Here is a 9,711-nt window from a genome sequence, read left to right on the forward strand (position 1 = left end):
AGAGCTGGGTGTGGTGGCTCACACCTGTAATCTCAAGCACTTCGAAAGGTTGAGGTGGGTGTATCGTTTGAGCTCAGGAGTTCAAAACTAGCTTGGGAAAACTGGTAAAACTCCATCTCTGAAAAAATGCAAAAATTAGCTGGGTATGGTGGAACACACCTGTAATCCCAGCTACTCAGGAGGCTGAGGTGGGAGAATCACTTGAGCCCAGCAGGTCAAGGCTGCACTGAGCTATGACCGCACAACTGTACTCCAGCCTGAGCAACAGAGTGAAACCTTGTCTCAAAAGAAAAAAGAAGCTAGGTGCAGTGGCTCACACCTGTAATCCCAGCACTTTGGGAGGCCGAGGCAGGTGGATCACTTGAGGTTAAGAGTTCAAGACCATCCTGGCCAACATAGTGGAGGTGGAGGTTGCAGTGAGCCGAGATCGCACCACTGCACTCCAGCCTGGACAACAGAGCAAAACTCCATCCTCCGCCCCCCACCAAAAAAAAGAAAGAAGAAAAAAAGAAGAGTACCAGGCTGGGCATGGTAGCTCATGCCTCTAATCCCAGAATTTAGGGAGGCAATGACAAAGGGGTCATTTGAGCCCAGGAGTTTGAGACAAGCCTGGGCAGCCTAAGGAGACCTTGTCTCTACAGAAAATACAAAAGTTAGCTGGGCATGGTGGTACATGCCTGCAGTCCCAGCTACTTGGGAGGCTGAGGTGGGAGGATCCCTTGGGCCCGGGAGGTTGAGACTGCAGTGAGCTGTGACTGAGTCACTACACTCCAGTCCGGGTGACAGAGCGAGACTCTGCTGTCATAGTCCCCAGTTGCTCCTAGGACACTGCCCTGGACGGTACCTGAGGGGCCATAGGCAAACACTGTCACATTGTATCTAGAGATGATGCCTTCCACCAAATGCTGGATGTGGCACCATACACATCTTCCTGTAGAGAGACAGAGGACAGTCACCCAGACAGTCACAGTCAGGGGGCCTGGCTGCTTGGAGAGGACAGGTGTGTGGTGTTGCACAAGTTCCAATCCCTCTGGAGGACCACACTCAGGAGAGGGAAGGCTAAAAAGAGCATGGGCATTGGATATTCCTGGGTTCTGTCCAGTCCTGCAGGCATGACTTTGGGTGCACTGCTCTGACTGTGCTGAACCTCACGGTGTGAGGCAAGGCTGGCCTTGCAAGGTGGTTTCGAGGGATTAAATGAGAAGGTATGTGATGGCTCCCACTGTGGGGCCTGCCATGAATTAGGCCGTAAACACATGTGAATTTTTTCCACAGCTTCTCTACGAATGGAGAGAAACCAAAAAGAATGCAGAGGACGGGCGTAGAGGCTCCCACCTGGAATCCCAGTGCTTTGGGAGGCCAAGGTGGGCAGATCACCCAAAGTCAGGAGTTCAAGACCAGTTCAGCCAATATGATGAAACCCCGTCTCTACTAAAAATACAAAAATTAGCAGGGTATGGTGGTATGCATCTGTTGTCCCAGCTACTTGGGAGGCTGAGGCACAAAAATCACTTGAACCCAGGAGGCAGAGGTTGCAGTGTGCTGAGATAGCACCACTGTACTCCAGCCTCAGCAACAGAGTGAGACTTCATCTCAAAAAAAAAAAAGAATGCAAAGAAGCCAGGCACAGAGGCTCCCGCCTGGAATCCCAATACTTTGGGAGGCCGAGGTGGGAGAATTGTCTGAGCCCAGGAGTTCCAGACTAGCCTGGGCAACACAGCCAGACCCTGTCTCTACCCAAAAAAAAAAGCGCCAGGTGTGGTGGCTCATGCCTATAATCCCAGCACTCTGGAGGCCAAGGTGCACAGATCACCTGAGGCTGGGAGTTAAAGACCAACCCGACTAACATGGAGAAACCCCATTTCTACCCCATTTCCTTCCTCCCAAGGTGGAAGGAACACTTGGGTATCATGGCATATGCCTGTAAATCCAGCTACTCTGGAGGCTAAGGCAAGAGAATCCTGTGAACCCAGGAGGTGGAGGTTGCGGTGAGCAGAGATCACATCATTGCACTCCAGCCTGGGCAGCAAGAGTGAAACTCCATCTCAAAAAAAAAAAAAATAGCGAGGCATGGTGGTGCAGGCTTGTAGTCTCAGGTGCTTAGGAGACTGAGGCAGGAGGATTGCTTGAGCCTGGGAGTTCAGACTGCAATGAGCTGTGATGGCACAACTGCACTCCATTCTGGGCAACAGAGAAAGATCCTATATCAGAAAAGAAGAAAGAACAGAAGAGGGCCGGGTGCAGTGGCTCATGCCTGTAATCCCAGCACGTTGGAAGGCTGAGGCAAGTGGATTACAAGGTCAGGAGTTTGAGACCAGCCTGGCCAATATGGTGAATCCCCATCTCTACTAAAAATACAAAAAAAATTAACTGGGTGTAGTGGCGCATGCTTGTAATCCCAGCTACTCAGGAGGCTAAGGCAGGAGAATCACTTGAACCTGGGAGGCTGTGGTCACAGTGTGCTAAGATTGCACCACTGCACTCCAGCCTGGGCAAAAGAGTGAGACTCTGTCAGAAAGAAAGAAAAGAAAGAAAGGAAGGGAAAGAAAAGGAAAGAAGGAAGGAAGGTGGGCGGGAGGGAGGGAAGGAACGTGGGCGGGAAGGAAGGGGAAAAAAGAAGAGAAGAGAAGAGAAAAGAGAAGAAAAAAGGAGAGAGTGGTGAATTCAGCGAAGGGCTGGAAGATGGAAACAGACTTGAGGGTCTGGAAAGAGCACCATGACTCCTCTCTCTGGGACAGAACTAGGAAAAGGAAGTAAAAGTTTCAGGCTGGCAGAAATTGACATAGGCAGCAATACCAGCAATAGTAGTATAGGTAGTGAACTCCCTGTCTACAGGGGCATTCAAGCAAAGATACCTCCAGGGCCAATGCATGAGGGTATGTAGGTTTGGCTGGACTTGACAGAAGCAGCAGTCGCTTCCTCTGCAGCTCCGGCACCCCCTCTGGGGCCTTTATCTCATTAAATGTCCCGGAAGCCCTGGCTGGTCACTGAGCTTGCAGAAGGAAGAGGCCACTTCTGTGCCTGGGTTGCACAAGCTCCGGCACCGCTTACCTCTGGTATTTGGACATACATGGCTGGGACCAAATCCTGGGTCCGCAGCCCTCTAGCTATAGACTCAGCAGGTTGTGCCAGGCCCTGAACACAGCACTTGGTGTGTCATAGCCACTCAGTAAGTGTGGTTTTTTGTGTGTGTTAAGACAGGGCCTTGTCTGTCGCCCAGGCTAGAGTGCAGCGGTGCAATCACAGCTCACTGCGGCCTTGAACTCCTGGGCTCAAGAGATACTCCCACCTCTGACCTCAGCTTCCCAAGTAGCTGGGACCTACAGGCATGTGCCACAATGCCCAGCTAATTAAAAATAAAATAAAATACACTTTTTTTTTTAATACAGATAAGGTCTCTCTGTGTCACCCGGGCTGACATAGAGTCCAATGTGTGATGACTACAGGCATGAGCCACCACATTTGGCCTTAATAAATATCAACGATCGAGCCCCTGCAACTTTCCGTGCCATTCAGATCTTGAGAGTGAGAGAAGTTATTTTCTGAGATAGCAGCTGGAGCTGCCATTGCTGAATGAATCCTGCTCTATCTTCACGTTGAGTCCTGAATCCAGGGGTAAGCTCCTGGCACCAACAGGTGACCCAGGTGTTCTAAGCAGGCCCATTTCATGTACCCAGCATGCTTCCCAAGAGGCCCTCCATGTGAATTCAGCAGCCAGGGGCCAGTGGGAAGACAAGAGATGACTCGGGTGGTAAAGACAGCCATAGCTTCTTTGCCACTTCTCCACTGGGAAGCTGAGTCTCATTCTCCTCCCCTTGAACCTGGCCAGGCTTAGGGCTGGCTTGGCCAGCAAAGGGTGGCAGAGGCAAGGCCATGCCTTCGAGATGCCTGATGGCTTCCACCTGGCCCTCTTGGAGCCCCCAGGCTGCCATGCTTTGAGGAGGCTCAAGCCACATGGAGGAGGCACCTGTAGGTTCTCCCGCGGACAGCCCCAGTGGAACTGCAAGCCATCTGCACATCCACTGATAGCCATGTGAACAGACCACCATGGACACATGGCCCAGATGACAGCAGCCCCCTGACATCAGATTGCAGCCGGGTGGGAATCTGCCCAGCAGGTCCTGGTCACCCCACAGAACTGTGAAAGATGATTTTCAATGACAGTTCTAAGCCACTCGGCTTTGGAGTGATTTGTTCTGCCAACCATCTTTGATCACTAGGGGACAGCTGTACACCCCTGGGGCCTGTGGCTTCTCAGAAGTTAAAGGTGGGGGCCACACACGGTGGCTCACACTTTTAATCCCAGCACCTTGGGAGGCTGAGGCAGGCAGATCACTTGAGGTCAGGAGTTCAAAACCAGCCTGGCCAACATGGTGAAACCCCATCTCCACTAAAAATACAAAAATTAGCCGGGCGTGGTGGTGGGCACCTGTAATCCCAGCTACTTGGGAGGCTGAGGCAGAATTGCTTGAACCCAGCAGGTGGAGGTTGCAGTGAGCCGAGATGCACCACTGCTCTCCAACCTAGATGATGGAGTGAGATGCTGTTTCAAAAAAAAAAGGTGGGGTGCAGAGGGCACAGGAGCCCTGATTTTACCCTTCACCACTGGAAGGGAAGTCACTTGACTGTAGAGCCTGGAGGAAGCCTGAAATCCTCTGTCGGGCTTTGTCTTAGGGCAAAACATCCCCTGACCTCTCACCCTGGTGGTGGGTCTGTCGCTTCTCCTTCGGAGGCCAGTGTTCAAATCCCACCTACCCCACTCAGCAAGGGGTGCCATTCACTCCATCACCCCTCCCTGGGTCCTGCCTCCCCTCTGTGACCCCCCCTCCCAGATGGGGGTCAGGTGACGAATTGACAGCATTTATCTCTAGTAAAGGGTGGTGGCCTGGAGGACTAGGAGGGAGTGTGACCTGACTTTGGGTCCAAATGCTCAGCTCTGGGCCTCATCATGCAGTCTCTCATATGCTGCTTCTTCTGTGAAATGGGCACAATTACGCCTCCACCCAGATCCCTGTCCCTCTGGCTCTCTTCCCCCAGGTCTAGCGTCCGGCCCCTCCGCAGGCACCATGAGTGCTTACAGCATGCTCACTTCTCCATTTGCTATGGTCTGCCCTCTGCACTCTAGCCCCATGGAACCCAGGGCTGCTCTGTGGAATGAAGGGCTGAGTGCATGAATGAAAGAGCCCATGCAAAGCCATAAGCTGGTGGCCACTGCACTGTGAAGGGTCTCCTGCTACCGCTCCCGGGGTGAGCTTTCTGTGAAGGGTCTCCCGCTGCTGCCCCTGGGATAAGCTTCTGCACAGTCTCCTTGTCCCCAGGGACACCCTTGTGAGAAGACAGGGCTGAGACTGCCTGGCCACCATGTCTCCACCAGGGGCTCCAGCCCCAGAGGGGGACACAGGGACAGCAGGGGCAGGTAGAAACCTGAGATGCGTGCTGGTTGAACACCCTGTCGAAGATGAAGATCCCCTCCCGGGACTGGTGCATGCACGGCACATCCTCTGGGTCCTGGCCGGGGTCCATGAGCACCACCATCTGTGAGCAATGAGCCGGCCAGCCTGGTCAGGATAGGTCAGGATGGGGACCCTGGAGAGACCCCAGGCCTGGCACCTACCCTGGATCCCTCCAAGGGGCTTTGTCCAGGTCCAGGAAGGGCTGCGGGCTTCTGTGCTTGAGCCAGGCACCCACCTCACCGCCCAGCACCCTCTCCACTTGCTTCTGAGGAGCAGCGTTTACTACTACTGCACCCTCAAAGCACCGACACTCACACTCACACCCCATAAATGCTGCCTTGGTCAAACCACATCAAGGACAGTGGCCCAGCACCCACCAGCCTCACTCAGGGGCCAGGACTTCAGGCACCACTGCTCCCAGTACTGGCAGGCAGCCCCACCGAGCCAAACCCTTTGATGATCCCATGGGTCAGGGATGGGAAGGGATGGGAAGGGCCGAGTTGGTGCCTAGCCGCTGCGCTCAGGGTCTCTGCACACGAACCTGAGTGTTCCCACTCTTAGCCCTGCCTCTTGTGGCTCACCAGGGCTGAACCAGACACAGGAAACGGGAGAACAAAGGACTGAGCTGGGCGCGGTGGTTCACATCTGCAATCCCAGGATGCTGGGAGGCCAAGGCGTGTGGATCACCTGAGGTCTGAGTCCGAGACCAGCTTGGCCAATATGAAACCCCGGCTCTACTAAAAATACAAAAAATTAGCCAGATGTGGTGGCGCATGCCTGTAATCTCAGCTACTCAGGAGGCGGAGATAGGAGAATTGCTTGAACCCGGGAAGTGGAAGTTGCAGTGAGCCGATGCCATCTCAAAAAAAAAAAGAAATTTAAATTTAGCCAGGCATGGTGGTGCATGCCTGTTGTCCCAGCTACACGGGAGGCTGAGGCAGGAAGATCACTTGAGCCCAGGAGTTCAAGGCTGCATGCAGTAAGCTGTGATCCCATAACTGCACTCCAGTCTGGGCCAGAGTGATACCTCGACTCAAATATAAAGGACCCAGCCAAGTTCCCCAGCCCTGCTGTTATTTCTCTGAGTACCTAGTCGCCCCCAGGGCCACCTCATATAAATACCTAACTATGACACGAAGTGTATTAGGGTCCCTGGGGATAGACAGGTTCAAAGGAGCCTTTCCCAGGGAATTGGGAGGGGGAAACAGGGTAATTAGAAACCAAATTTGACCTCAGCTGGTTAATCCATCAAGGAGCTCCCTGGCTGGGAGGAACTTGGGGACTCCAGTGGCCAAGAGGAGCCACGGGGTCTAGGCAGGTGCCACTGGGTTGTACCAAGCACCCCACCATCAGCCAGCCCACTCCACCCCACCTGGGCTCATAGCTTTGGAAACCAAGGTCCCAGGAGACCAGGGCCAGCCAGCAGTTCTCAGGAGTCAGTTGCAGGGCTGAGGCCAGGTTCCTGGGGCTCTCTTGGCTTCTAGCCAGCACTTTTCCACAATGTAAGTGAACTCCCTTTTCTTTATGCTTTTGTCCTCCCAAAGATGGAGACGATGAAAAGACAGGATACCTCAGGGCAGCTCCTGTCCATACAGCCCCCAGCAAGTGCTGGCCATGGACCAGGCCTGAGCTGCAGAAGGAATTCGATGGGAAGTGGAAGCAGGAGGGCACTGGTGGTTAAGAAAGCAGGCTTCGCCAGGCAAGGCGGCTCACGTCTGTAACCCTAGCACTTTGGGAGACAGAGGCAGGTGGATCATCTGAGGTCAGGAGTTTGAGACCAGCCAGGCCAACGTGGTGAGAAGCTGTGTCTGCTAAAAGGAAAAAAATTGGCTGGGCACAGTGGCTTACGCCTGTAATCCCAGCACTTTGGGAGGCCAAGGCAGGTAGATCACTTGAGGTCAGGAGTTCAAAACCAGCCTGACCAACATGGTAAAACCCCATCTGTACTAAAAATATTAGCCAGGTATGGTGACACATGCCTGAAGTTCCAGCTACTGGGGAGGCTGAGGCAGGAGAATCACTTGAACCCGGAAGGTGGAGGATGCAGTGAACTGAGATCACACCACTGCACTCCAACCTAGGCAACGGAATGAGTCTGTCTCAAAAAAGAAAGAAAGCAGGCTCCAGGCTGGGCACAGTGGCTCATGCCTGTAATCCTAGCACTTTGGAAGGCCAAGGCAGGAGGATCATTTGTGGTCAGGAGATCAAGACCATTCTGGCCAACATGGTAAAACCCTTTCTCTAGTAAAAATACAAAAATTAGCCAGGCTGAGGCAGGAGAATCCTTTGAATCTGGGAGACAGAGGGTACAGTGAGCCAAGACCATGCCACTGCACTCCAGCCTGGACAAAAAGAAAAGAAAAGAAAGAAAGAAAAGAAATCACCCATGGACAACACAGGGAGACTCAAGAGGAGACCAGTTGGCCCCCACGATGAGGCTTTCGTGGGGACCAGTGATACCATTTTGAGGGTCACCATCAATTCCAGCAAAGAACTATTAATTGCCTTAAGAGTTTTTATTTTATTTATTTATTCTTTAGAGACAGGGTCTGGAGTGTTGCCTGAAGTGCAGTGGTGTGATCAGCTCATAGTAACCTCCAGCTCCTGGGCCCGAGCTCACCTCCTGACTCAGCCTCCTGAGTAGCTAGGACCACAGGTTTGCACCACCTCGCCTGGTGTTATTTTCCTGGTGACACTCATCTCTCCCTGACTTTGTGTGCCCCCAACCCTGACTAGAAACTGGGCCCAGTGGGGTGGGCCTGGTGTCAGTGTCAGCCGTACCCTAGGACAGAGCCCCATCTGTCAGCTTGTGACAGTGGGGAGCCCTCTGAGCCCCAGCCTCACCTGGTCCCCCACTTTGTGGGCGATGACTTAAGCTCCCTCCTCCAGTTCTGCATCATTGAGTGGACAGATTCGAAGCGCCACCTGCGGGAGGCCACCGGGGTAGTTGCATGGGGCCTCTTCACCCTCAGGCCCCCACCCCTGCAGCCCTGCCCTCCCTGGCCCTATGGCTCTGTTATCTGCTCAGTGAAGCGGTAAAGCAGCAGCTCAGTCCCATGCCCCTCAGGGTAGGCTCCAACTTCACTCCCGCGGGGCTGCCTACACCCCCAGCAAGATGTGACCTCCCTCACTGAGCAATGGGGTAGTTGGGGCAGAGCTGGGAATGCCTGCCCAAGCTCTTACACCTCCCAGTCCTATCTCCAGAAGGGATGCTGAGCTCCTTCAGAGAGAAAACTTCCCCTAGGGGAAACTGTGGGCCTGGCTATCCCTACTCCCTGTTCTGAGGGCCAGACCCCAGGCTCAAACCCACCCCAGCTGCATAGGAGCTGTGGCTCCTCGACGCCCCTTTCCCCCTCTGTAAAAGGGATACATTTTTTTGGTAGAAAAAGCAGCTGGGGGGCAGCCATAGCACTGGGGCAAGTCCCCAGCTCAGCTCACCACTCTGCAGCAGAGGCTCTGAGTCCCCCATCAGACAGCCTGGATCAGGCTGCGGAGCCCGGAGCCTGCATGCCCAGGTGCCAGCAGCATGGGGATTAGGGGCAGAGAGGGTATCTGGAGGCGGTGGTGAAGAACGGGATAGCTAGGTCCCAGGGAGGGACAGTGGAGGAGTAAATGGGGCCTCATAACAGAAGGGTCACTATAGTGGCAGGTCAGGGAGGCAGCGTTGGGCACTCGCAGCAGGGGCAGCCAGGGGACGAGGGAGGGCACTCACCATGACTGGCTGGTTCTTGGGCTCCATCTACCTCAATGCCAGGATGCCCCAGGGTGGGGAGGGGCCTGCGACCTGGTAGGAGGGCATGGGCAAGGGACACACTCCCTGCTATCCCAGCAGAGGTAAGACCTGGCTGTGCTCAGCCCCACCTCACCCTGGTTACATCAGCTGGGCCTCAGGGGAGCTAGGCTGGCACCGCTCACATTGGGTCCTAAGGAGCAGGATGGCCCCCCGATCACATCTGCACATGGGGACAGCTCCAGGAACCATGGTGGCCTCTATCTCCACACTCACTATGGCAACCCCGGGTTTCCACATGCCTCACCTGGTGCACATGAGCCGGCCTGACCCCCCAACCCCACCCCAGTATGCAGGTAGAGGGGCTGCCCCTCTTCTTTGCAGGGTGGGCACCTTGAAACCAGCAGAGACGCTGCCCACCCCAGGGGTCCCTCACACAGAGACCAGGGTGGGCCTGGAGCATTGCCCTTGAAGCAGACAAATGGCAGCAGCTGAAGCTTCACGTGGCAACTTCAACTGCAACTGCCT

This window comes from Callithrix jacchus, chromosome 2 (genome assembly GCF_049354715.1).
Source record: "Callithrix jacchus isolate 240 chromosome 2, calJac240_pri, whole genome shotgun sequence".
Lineage (NCBI taxonomy): Eukaryota > Metazoa > Chordata > Mammalia > Primates > Cebidae > Callithrix > Callithrix jacchus.